The sequence below is a fragment of the Phascolarctos cinereus genome, unplaced genomic scaffold, assembly GCF_003287225.1.
Source record: "Phascolarctos cinereus isolate Bilbo 61053 unplaced genomic scaffold, phaCin_HiC Scaffold_8;HRSCAF=390, whole genome shotgun sequence".
In the NCBI taxonomy this organism is placed as follows: Eukaryota; Metazoa; Chordata; class Mammalia; order Diprotodontia; family Phascolarctidae; genus Phascolarctos; species Phascolarctos cinereus.
In genome coordinates this window covers 77,349,893-77,371,457 of record NW_027556291.1, presented here as the reverse complement: position 1 = coordinate 77,371,457, position 21,565 = coordinate 77,349,893, and positions in this window count along the sequence as shown.

The following is a 21,565-nucleotide window of genomic DNA, read 5'->3' as shown; positions in this document are numbered from 1 at the left end:
TGAATGTTCATGAGGTGAAACTGGATAGTTTTTGGAAATGACTTTTCTTTTGACATTTAAAAAAGAAACTTATTCCTCATCCTTCTAGTCTTAGAACATCTAGAGAGATGAGGGTACACTAGTGAGATTAGTCTAAGAGCACTGATCAATTGGGGAAAACTGGATTCCTATCCTTCCTTACTAGCTGTGGACACTTCCTAGCTGTGTGACTTCAGACAAGTCCCATCACCACTCAGGGGCTGAGTTTTTTCCTCTGTAAAATGATGTTGGATTAGCTGTCCTTTGAGGCCCCTTCCAACTCCAGTTTGTAGAACTTGGACCCAGGTCTTCCTGACTCCCAGACTGGCCCCCTATTGCCTATCCCAGGCTCTATCACATGTTTGTATTAATGCAATCTGAAATCACCCTACCTTCTATAGCCACGGGCCAGGCATAGAATACACACACACACACACACACACACACACACACACACACACACACACACACACTACACACCTTCTCCTAATGGACAGGTTAGGGAGGGAGGGGTCAGAGCTCCTACCTTCCCACAGTTGTGAGAGACACTGTTCCCTTTCACTTTACTGTCCCCTTCTGAAGCTCTCACGTCTGAGCAGCACCACCCCTCTTTCCCACTGTCCCCACTTAAGGATGCTGCTTCCCTAATAGAAGGGGCAAAGATCCCCAGAGTATGTATCTGTTGCTCTCCCTCACTTACTTGTAAATGTCTAGAAGAGAGGTGAGACAGAGGGTAGAAGCCAGTGTCTAGGGCAGGCCTGCACATCTTGGGGGTACAGATGTAATAGTGTTGTTGCTGGGTCAAGGGGTCTGCACAGTTTGATAGCTCTTTAGACACAGCTCCAAAGTGCTTTCCAGGATGGTTAGGTTAGTGCCCAGCTGCACCAAAAGCACCTTAGTATCTCTATTTTTCCACATCCCCTCCAACATTTGGCATTTTCCTTTCCTATCATATATCCAATCTGATCGTTGTGAGGTGGTATCTCAGGGTATTTTTTTTTCATTTGCATGTCTCTAATCAATAGTTATTTAGACCACTATTAAAAACAATATTTTACTTTTCCCAATTAAATGTGAAGACAATTTTTGACATTCATTGAAAAAAATTTTGAGCTGCAAATTTTCTGCCTCCTTCACTTCCCCCTTCCCTGAGACATCAAGCAATTGATAGAGGTTGTACATGTCCATTCACGGAAAACATATTCCTATTAGTCATAGTATGAAAGAAATAATGGATCCAAACAAAATTAGGCGCAAAAAAATAATAAAATTAAAATAGTATGCTTCAATCTGCATTCAGACTCCATCAACTCTTTGTCTGGATATGGATAGAAGTTTTCATCATGCGTCCTTTGGAATTGTCTTGGATCATTGTATTGCTGAGAATAGCTAAGTCATTCACAGTTGACCATCATACAGTATTGCTATTACTGTGGACAATGTTCTCCTGGCTCTACTCACTCTAATTTGCATCAGTTCATGTTAGTCCAGGTTTTTCTGAAATCCACCTGCTTATCATTTCTTATCGCACAGCAGTATTTCATCATAATCATATTCCACAGCTTCTGCAGCTGTTCCCCAACTGATGGGTATTTCATTCGATTTCCAGTTCTTAGCCACCACAAAAAGATCTACTATAAATATTTTTTGTGTAAGTAAGTCATTTTCCCTTAATTCATCTCTTTAGTATACAAACCTAGTAATGGTATTGCTGGATCAAAGGGTATTTCACAGTGTGATAATCCTTTGGACATAGTTCCAAAGTGTTCTCCAGAATGGTTGGAATAGTTCCCAACTCCACCAATAATGCATGAGTGTCTCAATTTTCCTGCATGCCTTCCAACATTTATCATTTTCCTTTTTTTTGTCATATTGGCCAATCTCATAGTTGTGAGATGATACTTCAGACTTATTTTAGTTTGCCTTTCTGTAATCAACAGTGATTTAGAGCATTTTTTCATATGGCTATAGATAGCTTTGATTTCTTTGTCTGAAAACTGCCTGCCATATCCTTTTACCACTGTGATGATTAAAAAAATTCAAGAGATAAACCTTCTCTGGGTAGTCATTTCATTAATAATGCTAGTGTTTAATTAATGCAAAATGTCAGTGGTACTCTCAAATGCCAAGGACTGTTATGGAGGCAGGTTCACAGCTTATATGCCTTTGGAAAAGTGAGTGTTACAGAGTGTGGCAATCAACTGATTGGTTAACAATTTATGAGAAAATGAGAGGTGGAACCATTCTAATGAAGGGCTGGGGGATGTTCTTCTGCATTGTCCAGCTTTGGGCAATCTGATCAAAGAATTTATCCCCAGCCAAACCTGAGTAGGGCACAATGGGCTTCCAGTCTCATTTTTAGCAATGTTTTTCAGAGACTGAGGACCTACAGGTTCCTGAAAAAATGCTGGTTTTAATTCAATAACTGACTATGAATATAAGGGAGCAATAAGCATTAATCTCACCAACAATTGGGGAATGACAAGTATTGTAAGAAATTTGATTAAGTTCTGTATATATTTGAGAAATGAGGCCTTTATCAGAGACACAGTGTATAAATTGTACAAAGCTGGGAAGCTTTCTGCTTTCCTTCAAATTTTGGTTACATTGGTTTTGTTTCTGCAAACTCTTTTTTTTTTAATATGACATAATAAAAATTATCTATTTTTAGTCTGGTAGCACTCTGTGTCTCATTTGGTCATAAATTCTTACTTGACAAGTAAACCATTTTTTTGCTTTCTTATTTGCTTATAACATCACCCTTTATATCTAAAAATGATCTACCCATTTTGGCCTCTTCATAGATGGTGTAAGATGTTGGTCTATACTTACTTTCTGTCATGCTGTTTTTATGTTTTCCCAGCAGTTTTTGTCAAATAGTGAGTTTTGGTCCAAAGAGCTTATGTCTTTGGGATTATTAAACACTAGATAATTATGGGCATTCACTGCTGTGTCTTGTATTTCTAATCTATTCCATTGATTCACCACTATATTTCTTAGCCCATACCAGATAGTTTTAATGATTACAGCTTTATTATACAGTTTAAGATTTTGTACAGCTAGGACACTTTCCTTCACATTTTTGAAATTAATTCACTTGATATTCTTAACCTGTTGTTCTTCTAGGTAAATTTTGTTATGATTTTTCTAGCTCTATAAAATAATTTCAGTATTTTAATTGATAATTGAATAAGTAAATTAATTTAGATAAAATTATCATCTTTATTATATTAATTTGGCTCACACATACACAAGTGGTATTTTCCCAATTGTTTAGATCTGACTTTATTTCTATGAAAAGTGTTTTCTAATTATGTTCATATAGTTCTTCGGTTTATCTTGGCAGGTAGATTCCCAATTATTTTATATTGTCTAATTTAAATGAAATTTCTCTTTGTATCTCTTACCACTAGATTTTTTGGTAATATATAGAAATGTTGATGATTTATGTGAGTATTCTATATTCTGCAACTTTGCTAAATTTGTTAATTATTTGAACAGTATCTTTTATATTATCTTTTAGTTGATGCTCTAGTATTTTCTACATATACAAAGATATAATCTGGAAAGAATGATAGATTTGTTTTCTCATTACCGGTTCTAATTCCTTCCATTTCTTCTGCTGTTCCTATTGTTATAACAAACATCTCTAGCGCAATGTTGAATAATAGCAGTGATAATTGCATCCTTGTTTCATTCATGCTCTTATTGGGAAAGCTTCCAGCTTATCCCCATTACAGATAATGCTTGCTGATGATTTTTGAGAGGTACTACATATCATTTTAAGAAAAACTCCATTTATTCCTATGCTCTTTAGTGTTTTTCCTAGGAATGTGTTCTGCATTTTGTCAAAAGCTTTTTCTATAGAGATAATCATAGGATTTCTGTTGGTTTTGTTATTGATATGGTTACTTATACTGATGCTGTTCCTAATATTGAACCAGCCCTGTCTTCCTGGTATAAATACCACCTAGTCATAGTGTATGATCCTGGTGATATGTTGTGTTCTCCTTGTGAGCATTTAAAAAAAAAACCTTTTGTATCAATATTCATTAGGATATATTGATGTATAGTTTTCTTTATCTGTTTTGGCTCTTCCTGGTTTAAATAAAAGCACCATATATGTGTCATAAAAGGAATTTGGCAGGATTTTTCCTTTACCTATATTCCCAAATAGTTTATATATAATTGAAATTAATTTTTTTTTTAAATTTTGGATAGATTCATGTGTGAATCCATCTTGCCCTGGGGAGTTTTTCTTAGGCTGCTCATTGATGGCTTATTCAATCTCTTTCCCTAAGATCTGGTAATTTACTTATTTTTTTCTTCACTTAATATGTTTTTGTAAATATTCATCCATTTCACATAGATTGTCAGGTTTATTGTCATAAAGTTTGGTAAAATAGCTCCTAATCATTGCTTGGACTGCATCTTCATTGGCAGTGAATTCACCTGTTTCATTTTTTATTTTTAGGCAATTGGGATAAAGTGACTTACCCAGGGTCACACAGCTAGTAAGTGTCAAGTGTTTGGTTTAAGGTTGGATTTGAACTTATTTTGTCATGATTTCAGGGTTGGTACTCTATCCACTATACCATATGGCTTCCCCCACACTTTTCATTTCCGATACTGGTAATTTCATTTGACAATCAGCTAGCTGGAACCATGTTTAGCATGCAGAGCCTGAAATCAGAAAGACTAAATTTCCTAAGTTCAAATTTAGCCTCAGACATTTATTAGCTGTGTGACCTTGTGCAATGCTTGTTTGCCTTAGTTTCTCTTCTGTAAAATGAGCTGGACAAGCATATGCTAAACCACTTCACTATATACACCCTCTTTATGTATACTCATTTAACATGGTGTAATAACAATACAGTTCTCAAGGGTTGCAACTGCCATCTTCCCTTGTAGGGATGTAAACAGTCCACCCTTATTAACAACATATTGCATCTTTCTGTCCCATTTATCTTTTTATGTCCTTCTTGAGTCCTGTACTTGAAGATCAAATTTTTTGTTGAGCTCTGGTCTTTTTATCAGGAAAGTTTGGAAGTCTCCTATTTCATTGAATATCCATCTCCTCCCTTGAAAAATCATGCTCATTTTTGCAGGGTAGTTGATCCTTGGCTGTAATCCAAGCTCCTTTGCCTTACAGAATATCATGTTCCATGCCCTGTGGTCTTTTAATGTAGAAGCTGCAAGGTCCTGTGTAATCCTGACTGTGGTTCCACGATATTTAAATTGTTTCTTTCTGGCTGCTTGCAGCATCTTCTCTTTCATCTGGTAATTTTGGAATTTTGCTATTAAATTCCTTGACATTGTCAATTTGGGATCTCTTTCAGGTAGTCATCAGTGGATTCTTTCTATGGCTATTTTACCTTCTGGTTCTAGGACTTCCGGGCAGTTTTCCTTTATGATTTCCTGAAAGATACTGTCCAGGCTCTTTTTTTCATCATGATTTTCAGGTAGTCTAATTTTTAAATTGTCTCTCCTGAATAGATTTTCTAGGTCGGTTGTTTTACCAATGAGTTATTTTACGTTTTCATCTAATTTTCATTTTTTGTTTCTGTTTGACTGATTCTTGCTCTCTCATAGAGACATTAGTTTCCATTTGTTCAATTCTAGTTTTTAACAGATTGTTTTCTTCTATTAGTTTTTGTATTTTCCTTCTTCAATTGGCTAATTGTGTTTTTTAGGGACTTGTTTTCTTCAGTGTATTTTTTTTCAAATTGGCCAATTGTATTTTTGAAGGACTCTTCTACCTCTCTCATTTGACTATTAAAATCCTTCTTGAACTCTTCTAAGAAGGCTTTTTGGGATTCATACCAGTTCATATTCCCTTTTGTTGCTGCAGATGTGGGTTTGTTGACAATGTTGTCCTCCTCAGAATTTCTGTCTTGATCTTCACTCTTCTCATAATATGAATCTGTGGTGCTTTACCTTTTACTCATGGTGTTTCTTTATTCCCTGGCCTTTAAAGAGATTGAGCTCTCCTGCTGGGGAATAGAGGGCACTGACCCAAGCTTCTTGTGTTGGGAGCTTAGGTCTTGGTCACTGGCTTTGTGTGCTGGGGCCTCTTATTTTTGGCAATTGGAGGCTATAGGTTTCTGGCAGCTTACCTCATGTTGGGCTGGAATCAGCAAGGCTGGAACTTTCAGGCAATTCTAGGTTGCCTGCTTTTCCTTTCCTTTAGCTTTATTCAGCTCATTTTAGATGGGTGCTTCAGGGTGTTTATCTGCCTGGGGCCCCCTGCAGTGTTGTCTCCCTCATTTTTGCTAATACACCAGGAGATTCCTTTGTGGTAGAGTGCCAAGGCACCTGGTGGTTTTCTGAGCTGGTTTCCATCGGTTCCCCCCACCCTCACTGAGGCACTTTGAGGTCCAGGTGTTTGCCTGTTCTACCATGTGGGCTTCAGGATTTCTTCACAATTAGAGGCTGCAGGGCCCCGACAGCTTACCTGGTATTGGGCTAGAATGAGCAAGGCCGGGGCTTTAAGAAGACTTTAGGTTGCTTTCTTCACCTCCTTTCAGATGAATGCCACAGGGTACTTATCTGCCTGGGGCCCCTTGTAGTTCTGCCTCCTTTATTTTTGCTGAGGCACTGGGAGACCTATTTGCTGGGCTGCTACACTGCTGCTCCCTGTCTTTCTTCTAGTTCAGCTGTTCCAGGGTTTTTTTCTGGGGTGATATTTTCTGTGTTTTCAGAGGTTGATAGGGGAGAGTGAGAGCAACTACCTTTTCACTCCACCATCTTTAGAGCATTTTTTTCTTATAACTATAGGTAGCTTTAATTTCTTCACCTGAAAACTGCCTTTTCATATCCTTTGACCATTTATCAATTGGGGAATGATGTGGTCTTGAATCTTATTCAAGAACAACTGAGAAAAGACTATCAGATTTGGCAGGTGAGAAATTGTTGAAAGAGCAATGTCCATTGAGTGATGGGGTCAGAAGCCAGATCTCAAATGTCCAAGAAATGAATGAGAAGAAAAGAAGTAGGCAGTCAACATAGACAGTCTTTTCCCCAGAAATGTGACTGTGAATGATAGGAAAGATCTAGACCAAGGTAGCTTCATCTTATGGTGAAGCTTATGGTTTTTAAAGATGGTAGAAACATTAACATGTTTGTAAGCAAAAGGAAATAAGCCTGTAGATGGAAAGAATCAGTTGTGGAGGAGTCAAAGGATCACCTCACTACAGAGAAGGCCCAGCAGAGGGAACATAACATAATCACATCATCAAATCACGTAAAAGTAATCTGGTCAGCTGTTAGGTGATTTCTTTTAGCAGTATGTGAGTAGGAGCAGCAAGAGGGCTGGAGAAATTAATCCAAATTGGGGGTTGACAGTGTGGGTAATAAGAGGACAGGGGGCCAAGGGATTCAGGATTGAAAAACATTAAACAGTGTAACATTAAACTAGTACATTGTGAAGGGAGGACAGTGCAGTTAGGTCCAGAGTTTGAGCCTGTGACAGTAGCATGTGCTGGAAGCCTCCAAGGGAAATGGAGTGATAGAAGATTATGGTCCACTAAGTAATTTCACACTTGTTAATAATGAAAGTGGAATGCTGGTGGATTGTCACCAGATTGGGAGTGCAACCATCCCACTGTGTGACCGAGATGTAGAGGAAGGGAATAGGTCATGGGAGCTGAATAGATGGAAGAACTGAGAGGCCAGGTAATGTCAGTGTGTATTGAGGCTAGAGAGTATAAGGGCAACCATTGGTACAGGGAGGAATACTTTGAGCCAGATGCTGAACTCCTTATGAAAGGAGAGAAAATGACCCAGGAGTTCAGAAACTGCTGCCATCAAGTATTGTGTTGATCGTAGCTTGATGTGGTGAGCGTCAAAAAAGAGGTTACTGAGTGATGGTGGTGGAGGAAGAGTGTGTAAGTCATGGTGGGAAACAATGAGTGTGCCACCTTCTGCAGGATTGGGGGTGGAAGCATGAGAAAAGGTGTAACCCAGGGGTGGGGAACCTGTGGCCTCGACATCACATGTGACCCTTTAGGTCTTTGACTGAATCCAAATTTCTTTTTTTTTCAATAGAAGGAAGAATTATTTTTATTTTTTATTAATTTATTTTGATTTATCAACAATCACTTCCATAAGCTTTTGAGTTTTAAATTTTTCTCCCCTTCCCTCCCCAAGATGGTAGGCAATCTGATATAGACTATACATATACATTCCTATTAAATGTGTTTTCAAATTAGTGATGTTGTAAATAAGAATTAGAACCAATAGGAGGAACCATCAGAATGAAGAAACAATACACAATAGAAGAAAAAAATAGCAAACAGTATGCTTCGATCTGCATTCAAACTCCATAGTTCTTTCTTTGGATGTGGATAGCATTTTCCATCATGAGGCCTTTGGAGATGTCTTAGATCCTTGTATCACTGAGAAGGGTTAAGTCTATCAATATTAGTCATCGCACAATGTGGCTGTTACTGTATAATGTTCTCCTGGTTCTGCTCACTTCACTCAGCATCAGACCATAGAAGTCTTTCCAAGTTTTTCCGAAGTCTGCCTCCTCATGAATCCAAACTTCTTAGAACAAATCCTTTAATAAAAGGATTTGTTCTGTAAAACTTGGACTCAGTCAAAGTGCCACACTTGAAGACCTAGAGGGTCGCATGTGACCTTGAAGCCGTAGGTTCTCTATCCGTTGTGTAACCAATGCTGGAAAGCAGTGTCTTCTATTTTGTTTTTGGGGGGAGACAATGGAGTGAAGTGACTTGCCCAGCACCACACAGTTAGCAAGTGTCAAGTACCCAAGGCCCAATTTGAACTCAGGTGTTCCTGAATCCAAGGTCAGTGCTCTATCCATGAAAGCAGTGTCTTCTAAGGAAAGTCAGGCCTCCCTGAATGCCGGGAGATAGAAAGAGCATGAGAATCAGTCAATCAATCAGGAAACATTTATTCAGAAACTTATTCTGTGTCAGGCTCAATGCTCAGTGCTGGGGATATAAAGAAAGACCAGAGGCACTGACTGCTCAAAAGGCTCACAGTCTAATGAAGGGAAGACAGTTGTGCAAACAAGAAAGAGATGTGATAAACTGGAGACATTGACAGAGGGGAGGTGCTAGAATTTAGGGGGATCAGGAAGGATTCCTGGAGAAAGCAGGGTTTTAGCTGCTGAAGGAAGCAAGGAGGCAGAAATGAGGAAGGAGTGTAATCCAGACATGAGGGACAGCCAGACAAAATGCCCAGAGTCAGGAAATGGAGCGTCCTGTGTGAGGAACAGAGAGGAGGCTGTGAGATGAAGGGACGTTTGTTAATGATCAAATGGAGATTCCAGAACAACCCATCTAAAGGGTGGGAAGAGGGGATTGAGTTGTGCCAGGCTGAGAGAACAGGAGGGTGGTAGCAATGAGGAAGAGATGTGGATTTTGCTTGCCTAGCTTGTGATTCTGTCATGGGAATGGAAAAAGTGAGAGGTTGCAGTTTGCTAGGCATAGACAGTCTAGTACCTTTGGACAATGGTTCACACCTTCATGAGCCCTGTGAACAACAGAAGGGCCATCATTCTCTTTCAAGTGTCAGGTCACAGGGCCTGGGTTGAGTCATAGACTTTGAGGTCCTGATGACCAAATGGCCAAGAGAGACAGCCTTTAATCTCTGTAGCTTTCTCACAGTTATTTAAGTCCCCACCTTGGGCCCAATTCCCATGACACTCTGCCAAACCAAGCCAAAGACACTACTGAAATTTTCTTTTCCAAATGTCTTAACAGTTGAATAAAAATGCAGTTGATTTATTTTCACTTTAGAATGTAGTTTTAGCCTAATTTTTTCCTGCTTATTCATCAAAAATAAATGTTAATGAATTGAATTTTCACATAGGATAAAATCAGAGGAATTACTATATTTCTATCAATAACAAAAGTGTATTTCTGTCTGCAGAAGTTATGACTGGAGTTCCAGAAACTTAGATCAAGAATCCCCCTCAAAAAGGAGGAAATTTCAAACAAACTATGTTTCTACTACACATTTAATGACTGGCAAAAAGTGCCATTGTCTCTGCAGACCAAACCCAGTGACCCGGAGACAACAGTCTTTTATATCCCCGGAGATGATGTAAAGGTGAAAACAATGTCCTTGTGCTGAGGAATGAGATGATAACTATGTTTCTCATTTTCCCTTCCACAGCATGTGTCCATGCTAAAAGTGGCATTCATGCAGTCTGGTTTTCTCTCATTAAATAATCTCCACCCCCCTCCAAGAAGTCTTATAATTCGTCATTTCTGCAGTTTCTACTGCTTGCTTTTTCCATAAGAAGTGATATTTGGCAGGAAGTAGTTGATAACTTGTGATGGAGCAGATCATGCCCTCTTCCTGAGTCTACCGGGTACTTCCCTCTGCCCTGTTTCACCTGTCTGGTGCAATCCACAGTGCTTGCACTCCTTGCTGTAACTGGCTATTACCACAACATCTGGGTAGCTCCATCACTTGCCCCTTCCAAGTGCCCAGCTCTCAGCAGTATTTCTCCTGCTCTTTCTCCTGACTTCACTGTTTCTTTCACAGGCACTGTCCTTCATCCATCCATTGCTTCATGTTATCTTTGACTCTGTCTTCTCTGTCCATACCCAGTCAGTTACCAAGCCATGCCTGCTCTGCCTCCCTCGTCTTCCTCATCTTTCTCCCTTCCTCCCTCCCTCCCTTCCTTCCTTCCTTCCTTCCTTCCTTCCTTCCTTCCTTCCTTCCTTCCTTCCTTTCCTTCCTTCTGATGGGGTGCTTGGGTGCTTATGTTTGGGTGCTTGTACTTGGACCCCAATTTCTCCCTAGCCTCAGAAACACTGTCTCTGACAATTTCTCCCCAGTCCAAGGACACTGAGCCTAGCAATTACTCATGAGTGGGCCCCAGCAAGACCCTTATCTCTCTTCTTAGTGCAGTAACAAGCAGCACTTGAAGGAATTATTAGTTTGAACTGGCTTTGCACTGGGTCATAAAGACATTTTTTTACCCACTGGACTATCTGTACTACCACCCTACCTCATTATCTACATCCTGGACTCCTCATTATCTGTAATCTAGACTTAATATGTATACTCCCTACATCTATCTTGTTAAACAAGACATTGATTGGTGGCAGACTGGACAACTCTCAGTTGTCCCTGACTGCTAGTTAACTTAGTGATGTAGCAGGCCTAAAACCACACCTCCATGTGGCCCCCCTTGTGGGCTTTTCCCAGTGAACTCTGGGTAAAATGCTTGCTCAGTAGATACAAGTGAATGTTTCCTTAAGAACTGACCACTCCTTAACCACTCCCTAATCCTGCCCTGAATCACATAGTTAGCATATTTGCCACATTTCTTATCATATTTTATACTATATGAACTTTAACTATACTCTTTTAAGATTGCAGGTTCCTTAAGAATCCTTGCCCGCTGAAGAGTGTAACAATAAACTTTTTGCCAACTTGACTTAAAGAATGCTTGAGTCTGTGAATTTATTCCAGACGGCCCCATTGTGTACTTCAGTCTTTGAGTGGTCATAACCTCTCAAACCGCAACATTTCTGGTGCCCAATGTGGGGCTAGTCTGAAGTCTCAAGCCTTCTTTGACTCAAGGTAAGCCTCCCCCTCCTCTCGCCCTGTAGTTGGGTCACCCCTCAAGCACCTAGGAAGGCTTGCTGGGAATGGGTCGAGCCTGCAACAGGCTCTAGTGGATTTCCCTCTTGACAAGGGGTGCCTTGTTGGGAACTTCTGCGGGTTTTTTCTCCCTCACCAGGATGCTGGTCGAGGCAAGTAGACTACAGGAGCCAGTCCTTCTTTTTTTGCTTTTTAGGCTTATAGGCAAAGAGGATGGGCCAATCTCCCTCTACACTTCAAGATTCACCCTTAGATTATCTTTTACAGAACTGGAGAAAGCTCAGTCTCCAAGACCTTAAGGAAATTTTTGCCTGGTCTCCATAAGATCTAGAGGATCATGAAAAAATTGTCTGATTTGTGCTGGGGATTTCTGACAAGTCTCTGAGTTTGTGGATTCTCCCTGTCATTATCATGTATCTGTTCTATGTTTGTGGCTGTGTGGTGTGTGAGTGCCCTATGTAATATGGTAACAGCTGGACTCTGGAATGCCGCTTTCTTTCTCCCCCCTTCCCTCCCTGATAACAGCAGCCTCAGAGGAGTGGGTGGATGGGAGAGGGAAAGAGAGAAAAAATACTTTATTATTTAGGTTATATGATTGGTAAAAGGCAAGTTGAGAAGGATCCTCGAAGTGTCAGGTCAGAATTAGAAAGATATAAGATATGTGCAGTTTTAAAGGGACTTTAATCAAAGTCCATCAGAGATTGGATAGAAGGTAGAAGGGAAGGCAAGAAAGTTTAAGCATGTAGGAATGACAGAAGTATGTGTAGAAAGCTTAAGGAAGGCATAATTTTTTTGTACAGTGTGAATAGAGGTTTTGAAAGTAAAAAGGTTTGGAAACTCTCGAAGAGTTGTTGGAAAATATTCTCTTCCTAAGTTGGAATGCGGGAGAGAGAAAGATAAGGAAGGAGGGCAAATCTTTTCCCCTCTGATCAAAGAGAGGCAGATTGAGTAGCACTTAATCTTTTCTGCCTCACATAAAAGAGAAAAGTTTTTGTGTACCAGAACACAACCAAAAGGTAATTTAATTCATTCTGGTAATATTTCAAACAAAATGTGATGCTCTTAATTTAATACTGAAGTCAGAATGTTTGGCACTAAGCTAAATTGGGAAAATGTATGGATTTGAAATTTGTTAACTGGGTGACATTAAGCAAGTTATCTCAGCTTATCTCACATGATTGGAAGGTGCCTAACACAATGCCTGGCAGAGGGCAGATGCTATAAATGTTAACTACTATTATTATTAGTTCCTTAATTACATGTGACCAGTATGCAATGTCAATGGTGAAGAGATGCCTGATTTTCTGTATAAGGAAATTTGGAAATGCATTCAACAGAGTTGGAGTCACCTTATTGGCAATGTGTTTATTTGAAGTTTTAAATACAAAGTATTGTTTCAAATTGGTAAACTTTTGTATCAGTTAGGTCAAGCAGCTTTTCATGATTTGGATGTTATTAAAGTGTGAACTGAAAGAAACTAAAGAATGGTGGAAAAACTGTGTAAAACCAGTTATATTACTTTGTCAGCCCTGCTAACCCTGTCTTATAATGCTTTATACCTATTATTAGGAAACTAGGTATTTCCATTCTTACCTGTAATTAAAAAAGGGCTTATAGCTGAAACAATTTAACTATCATTTATGAAAGTTATAAGATTGTTAACTAAGTTATTTGAAGTTACCGTTTTAATGTTAAAACCTAGAATTGTTAATTGATTACTGTGTATAAGAAGGAGGGGATTGGGTAGAAGCCTTATCCAGATTGGTTCTGCCCATTCCAAACAGTCCTCTTTGGGATATGGAGGTCAGCAGGCAGGGGCACCAGGATCAGCCCCTCCCTAGGGTACATGGCAATTCCTCTTATTTTGTAAACTTGCCGAGATCCCTGGAAACCATCTGTGTGGGAAAGGTCATCTGCCCTGAGAAAAGAAATTGTTTGGGTTATGCACTTCCTAAACAATGAACTTGGCTTGCTGAGAATTTGCAAGTAGACATAAATGATTTCTAATGATTGGCTTTTACATCAGGACAAGTTTAAATTTGAGAAAGAAAGATGCTAAGTGAAATCTCTTACGTATGTGAGTCCTGGTAAATCTTTATTGCTTATTGCAACTCCATGGGAGTAAAATTAACTGTATCTGGCTTTAAGCTGTGATTAGTGAAACTTGCTGCTTGAGGTAAAAGGCTCTTGGGACTATAACTAATTTTGTTTTGAGTTTGAATTTGGATATAGTTGTCTGCGTTAAATCAGTATCAGAAATGCCACAAGCTACTCAGAGCAGGTGGATGTCTGCATCTGGGAAAAAGCTGTGAGGACAATCTTAGCCTCAATCTAGGATGGGATCCTCCTGGCTCAGTTTCCCCATTGTGTTCCTTTGAGAAGGAATGTTTCCCACCTGACTATTCCTGAGTCTGGCTATGATGTGGAATTGATACTGCATGATTGGAGAACTGTGACTGTTATCTGAATTCAACCAGAGCTAAGGATATTCTGTCATATTTGATATGTCACATTTCCCTGCCTTTTCATTTTATGGTAGATTTCTCTGATCAGAGCAAGTGGTCAATAAAAGACATGAGCACAATGTAAATATGTGAGATCTTGCTGTTTTGATCTGAATTTATAGTCATCCCATGCCCTAAGTGTAAAATTAGTGTTTGAATTGATCATATGTAAAAGATTCAATTTCTGTAGTGTAATTAGAGAAGGATAAACAAGTCTGTGGAACAAGATTGTGTATCTATTCAGTTGTGGGGTTAAAGTTAAGAATCTCTTTTGTTTAAAGCAGTTTTTGCAAGAGCCACCCTCCCTAATGTAACCACCTCAGAGGTCTTTGACCACCTCTTTTATACTGGCCACTCCTTTATGGGAAAATTTTTCTATCTCAACACCCTGTTTCTCAACGGGGAATTATTCCCTTGATTGGGAGACAAGCTCTATGGCCATTGTACAGATAAAGACCCCAGTCAGGGGAGGGATTGTAAATGTCTTTGCTGGTCTCTTGACTTGCACCACCTGTAAGGATGCCTGTAGTGATGAGTGTCCCTAGAACTTTACCTCTGCCAGCTGTACCAGCTGTTCTGAGGGAACACTCCCTACTTGCACCTATGACAAAATTCCTCCTGCCACTCTTCTAGTAGGTATTTCTTATTTAACCTTCTCTTCCCAGTTGACACACAATGTTATAGCCCCCTTCTAGCTATAACACTCTTATTGATCTTTTGAAAGTTTCTCTCTTACCTGTAATATTAGCATGTAATCATACTGATCCATGGGGGCATCCATGCTCAGTACCTTTTACAAACAGGCCCAGTCTGTACCCCTAAGGGATACTCCTTCTTTTGTGGGATGGGTGGGCCAGGTGGTGAGGATTCTTGGGAAGAAGTAAAGCAAAATGCCACTACTTGGCAGGACCCCGGGACTTTTGTTCTAGCCACCCAATATTTAACACCTTTATAAGAATATTGGTGTGTACCACCTTGGATTTTTGGCACCACCTCTGACCATTTTCAATATTACTAAACCCAGCACTTCCGCCGTAATAAAAATAAAGCATGGGTTCTGGGACAATGTTCTCTGGTACCTTAAAAGGGAACAGAGTATCTCATACCTTGGTATAGACATTTACAACATGAGTTCATTCTTTCAAACCTGACAAGGACCATTCACCAATTGACAAATGACACAGCTTATAGTCTCCAGGACATTCAGCAACCTGTAGATTCCCTGGCAAATGTGGTCCTGGATAATCAGATAGCTTTGGATTATCTACTTGCTTAGTGGAGATGTCTGTGCACTGGCCAACATCTGCTGTATGTACATTAACAACTCTCAATAGGTGGAGCTCAATAGGAATAGAGAAAGTCACCTGGATGTGGGACATCCATGAAAACCTTAGTACACCAGTACATCCTCTTCTTGGGGATCCTGATTTCTCTCTATTAACTACTATTCTTGTCCCACTCCTGATTACATTCCTTTTACTTCTTTTAGGCCTTTGTCTGCTTAATCTCCTTGCCAGATTTGTCTCCTCTAGGCTCAGTGCCCTTTACTTCCAGATGACTGCTCAAGCTGGGTACCAACCTCTGTCCCAGACCACAACCCATCACCCCTTGGACCTGGCATCAGCCAAGTTCCGGACACTGGCTAGAGAACTGACTCCTTGAATGGAGTTACCCCAGAAGGCAGGGACAGCTCTATGCCCAATCCCAGCAGGAAGCAGTTTCAGAAGCCAAGACCTTTGTCCCTCACTCCAAAAGATTTTGGGTCCCATCTGTTTAAGGGGGGAATGATGGGGTGCTTGGGTGCTTGTGTTTGGGTGCTTGTGCTTGGACCCCAGTTTCTCGCTAGCCTCAGAAACACTATCCCTGGCAGTTTCTCCCCAGCCCAAGGACACTGTGCCTAGCAATTACTTATGAGTGGGCCCCAGCAAGACCCTTATCTCTCTCCTTGGTGCAGTTACAAACAGCACCTGAAGGAAATATTAGTTTGAACTGTCTTTGCACTGGGTCATGAAGACATTTTTATCCACTACTATCTATACTACTGCCCTACCTCATTATCTATGTCCTGGACTCCTCATTAACTGTGTTCTAGACTTAAGACACATGTATACTCCCTACATCTATCTTGTCAAACAAGACATTGATTGGTGGCAGACTGGACAACTCTCAGTTGTCCCTGACCACTAGTTAACTTAGTGACATAGCAGGCCTAAAACCATACCTCCATGTGCCCCCCACCGTGAGCTTTTCCCAGTGAACTCTGGGTAAAATGCCTGCACAGTAGGTACAAGAAGTGCATGTTCTTTTAAGAACTGACCACTCCTTAACCACTCCCCAAATCCCACCCTGAATCATCTAGTTAGCATATTTGGTACATGTTTTATTGTATTTTATCCCATATAAACTTTAACTGTACCTCTCTAAGGTTGCAGGATCCTTAAGAATCCTTGCCTCCTGAAAAGCGTAACAGTAAATTTTTGCCAACTTGAGTTAAAGGATGCTTGAATCTGTGAATTCATTCCAGAAGACCCCGTGGTGTACTTCAGTCTTTAAGGGGTCACAACCTCTCAACCTCTTAGACCGCAACACTTCCTTCCTGTCTCCACTTTAGCCACCCACCTAGATTAGTAAAGTAGAGTCCAGTCAAGTCTCTGGCTTCTTTTCTCTCCCCTCCAGTTTCTCCTCCATACTACTGTGAGGCTTCTGGGAAGATGGGCGAACTCTTGGCTAGAAATCCTTTAGGAAAAACTGAAGATACACCCAAGGGTTGACTGTGTGTAGAGGAGGTTGCCCTCTAGGCCCTGCTTGAGTGGGAGGTTCCTCCCAATTCTGAGATGTGGTTTTGACTTTGGTTCCTTATATCTAGAAGTCTCACTGACTAAGGTGCTAATATGGGCTTATGGAGTGGCAAGTGGGTACACGTGGGGGCAGGAAAAACCTGGTTTGGAATAAAGCTTCTCATTCAGTGAGACCAGCAGCTAGTCACTGAGCCAGCCTCTCTGGGCCTCCACTTCCTCATCTGTAAAGCAGAGTCAGTGATACCTGTAGCATCAACCTCACAGGGTTGTGAGACTCAGATGGACCAGGGGAGCTAACACACATTCCACCTCCCAGTCCTCCAGAAAGGTCACTCGGCTTGTCTGTCACTCCCTGTAAGTCAAGGGAGATAAGCAAGCTTTCAATGAGCTCCTGCCATGTGCTAGGCACCCTGCTAAGCACTAGGGAAACAGAAAAGAAAAAAACAACCTCTTCTCTCTTGTGTGATGGAGGAGACAACATGCAAGCAGCTGTGTGCAAATCAGAGAGATGTACGGTAAATGGCAGAGACTCAGCAGGAAGGCACGATAGGCTTGTTGGAGAAGGTGGGATTTTAGCTCTGTTCTGGAGGAAGTCAGGGGGACCCAGAGGAACAATGTGCAGAGCCAAGAGGTGGAAGATTTAGTTGGGGAAACAGCCAGGAGGCCCGTGTCACTGGATCCAAGGGTGCATAGGGAAGTGAGGTGTAAAAAGACTGCAGAGGTAGGAGGGGGCAGCTTAGGAAGGGCTTTGAATGCTGAGAAGAGCATTTTATTTTTGATCCTGGAGCTGATAGGGAGCCACAGGAAGTTACTGAGTGGAGGAGTGACAGGATCAGACCTGAGCTTTCTGAAGATCACCTTAATAGCTGAGTGGAGGATGGCCTGGAGTGAGGAGAGACTTGAGGCAGGGAGGCCAACAAAAAAAAACCATTGCCACCACCAAGGAGACTTGAGTTTTAATCCCACTCTACACACTCGGTAGATGCGTGGCCCTGTGCAAGTCTCTCTTAGCCTCTGTTTCTTCATCTGTAAAATGGGGATAACAATAATAATAATGGCACCTATTTCATAGGGTTACTGTGAGAATCAAATGCAATAACATTCCATGATTTGTAAACCTTAAAGAGCTACATGGTGCTGATAGTGGTAGCAGTAGCAATAGTTATGGTTGTAGTTTGGGTGTGAGGTGATGAGGGCCTGCACCAGGGTGGGGGTGTCAGAGGAGAAAAGAAAGTATATTCAAGAGATGCTACAGAGGCAAATGCAACAGGTTTTGGCACCAGCTTAGATATGGGGGGTGAGAGATAGCGATGAGTCCAGGATGATCCCTAGATTGTGAGCCCGAGGGACTGGGAAGATGACATTGCCCTCAAAAGTAATTGGGAAGGTGGGAATGGGGGGAGGGTTTGGGGAAAAGATAATGAGTTTAAAATGTCTACTGGACATTCAGTTGGAGGTGTTTGAAAGGCAGTTGGAGATGAGAGGTTGGAGATCAGCAGAGAATTTGGGGCAGGAAAGGTAGATTTGAGAATCATCAACATAGAGAAGGTAATTCAATCCATGGGAGCTGATGAGATCAGCTAGTCTAGAGGGAAAAGAGAAGAAGGCCCAGAACAGAACTCTAAGGGACATTCATGGTTAGAGGCATGATCTGGAGGAGGAATCCAGCCAAGAAGACAGAAGGAGATGTCAGAGAGGAAGGAGAGCCAGGAGAGAGGGGTATCTGGAGAATCTAGAAGGAAGAGAGTGTTGAGGAGGGGAGAGGAATGCACAGTGTCAAAGGCTGCAGTGAGGTCAAGGAGATTAAGGATTGAGAAAAGACCCCTGGATTTGGTAATTAAGATGTCATTAGCAACTTTGGAGAGAGCGGGATGCAGTGGAATGATAAGGTCAGAAGCTGGATTGTAAAGGGTTAAAAAGAGAATACCAGGCTGCACCAGAGGGTTCCCCTTTGCTGACCCCTCTTGACACCTCTCAAAAGTCTGTCTGCCCTTTCCCAATATGAGCTCTACATCACACTTGGCTTTTTATCAACAGAAATGACCCTAAAGAATATGTATTACCCTAAAATATATTTTATAAGATATCAACATTAATAAAGTTTTTAATTATGATAATTAATAATATAAAATTTTAATATTATATGAAAATAACCCTAACCCTAAAATTCTGGGCTGCTCCCTCCTAAGGACCTCAAGGGAGGCCTTGCTGGCTGACTTGTCCCCCCATTAGAAGGCGAGCTCCTGGACAGCAGGGACCACTTTGCCTTTCTGCTTGTATCCCCAGCAGGTAGCAGAGTGCTAGGCATATACTAATAATACATGTTTTCTCCTTCATTCACTTCAATGTCTTCTCCCAGGAGGCGCTTCATGGGTCTTCTCTGCACTTTGCTTAGTTGAAGAGAAGTATGTGACTCTGTGGGTATTGATAATGGCAGATCCAGGGCCCATTTTGGTAGCAGAGGCAATGGTGAGCCTGCAGCCCAGTGTTATGGGATCTGGCCAGGGGGTTTCACCATCAGGAGAGACAGGAGACCCTCAGAGATGGAAAGGTGGAGAGTGGGTATAGGAAAAAGTCTGAAATGCCTAACTTGAAAAAAAATAACCCAGCTATGTCCTGGACTTTGCTGCTGAAAATTTTGAGACTAGGTTTTGTTCTGTTCTGCCTTTTAATCAAAGCTCTCTTATAAAACAATTTGAATCCATATTGTCAGAGAGAACAGCTGAACCACCAAGCTAAGTGAAAATAATAAAAGGTCGGCACTAAATTGTAACCATGAACATGGAATTACTTAAGAGTTAGAAGCTGTGAGCTAACTCTCCAGGTTGGGATGGTAAGAACAGTGGGAAAAGATGAGGTCTGGTATTCCCGTAGTAAGCCATACTCAGACTTAAGCAGTTCTTTCCCTTCAGTGGTTTCTCCCAATAGGAATTAGAATATATATAAGCTGGGGTTATATAAATTGTTTATACATATGTATGATATGTGTGTTGTACATACACATGTATACACCTATCCATGCACACATATGTATTATAAGCAGGAACAAGTCAAGTCACTTAACATCTCAGTGCCTGAGAGACGGTAAAAACTTCCTCATAAATGATGAGTGAGAGAGACAGAATTGATAAGAAACCAGAAATCTTTTTGGCTGCCTTTCTCATAAAGTCATCAGGAGGCTTGTACCTTCTACCAAGCAAGTGAACAGGCAGCAGGTTAGCCTCTTGTCTATCCTGGTGCAATAAAACTTGATAAACTTATCAGTTCATCCTAACACTTGGCATAATGGAAAATACTGGGCTTAGGTTTAAAACTAGACCTTTTTTTTTCTTATTGAACAATCATAACTTATTTTAAGTGGGCATTAAATAATAAATAGAAATGTAAGCAAATTCTAAAGAAAGATAAACTTCCCAGAAAGTGGGGTAAGAAGAAGGGAACAGAGAAATATCAGTCTGGTATTCAATCTCTCAATATCAACTTTAGGCTGTCTTGATTGCTAAGGAGTGAAGAATTGGTTGGTTCCTTTGATCTCTGGTGGCTGCTCAAACACTAGTTGCCCCTCAACCCTCTAGCCTGTCTCTCATTGTTTTGTTTTGTTTTATTTCAAACTTACCCCACAGAAGAAGCTCCGTACAAATCTCCATGCCCTTGCTTATTTCTTGCTTCTCAAAAGATTTCCACTCTGCTCTTCTTTCAGGACAAAGGAAAAGCAAATTATCTTCTCTTAGAACACTCCTAGCCCCATGGTTCGAAGGGGTCAGGTAGGAGAGATATCAGATAGATACCCAAAGACATTGATTTCAGTGACCTTAACCTCATCCTTACTTCTCTCATCTATATGCTTGAGTTCTCTATGCTTAGAACGGACTTCTCTGCACCCCTCTTTCCCCAACACTTAACCACTATCTTTGCTTATTGAAGCCTCTCTCTTCATTTGAGGCCCCACTCACTTCCTGTAAGATGTTTTTCCTGATCCTCTCAGCCTAATTTGAATACCCTCTCCTCAAATTTCTTTTTTTTAAATTTAAACTTCTTTCTTTATTTTTAGTTTTCAACATTCACTTTTATAAGATTTTGAGCTCTAATTTTCCCCCCTCCCTCCACTCCCCCCTCCCCAAGACAGCATGCAATCTGATAAAGGCTATACATGTATGATCAAATTAAACATATGTCCACATTAGTCATGTTGTGAAAGGAGAATCAGAACAAAAGGGAAAAACCATGAGAAAGAAAACAACGACAACAAAAAACAACAAAAAAGAGAAAACAGTATGCTTCAATCTGCATTCAGAATCTGTAGTTCTTTCTCTGGATGTAGATAGCATTTTCCATCATGACTCTTTTGGAATTGTCTTAGATCTTGCATTGCTCAGAAGAGCTAAGTCTAACAAAGTTGGTCATCACACAATGTTGCTGTTACTGTGTACAGTGTTCTCCTGATTCTTCTCACTTCACTCAGCATCAGTTCATGCAAGTCTTTCCAGGCTTTTCTGAAATTTGCCACTCACCATTTCTTATGGAACCATAGTATTTCATTACATTCATATACCACAACTTGTTCAGCCATTCCCCAATTGATGGACATTCCCTCAATTTCCAATTCTTTGCCATCACAAAAAAGAGCTGCTATAAATATTTTTTGTACATGTTGAT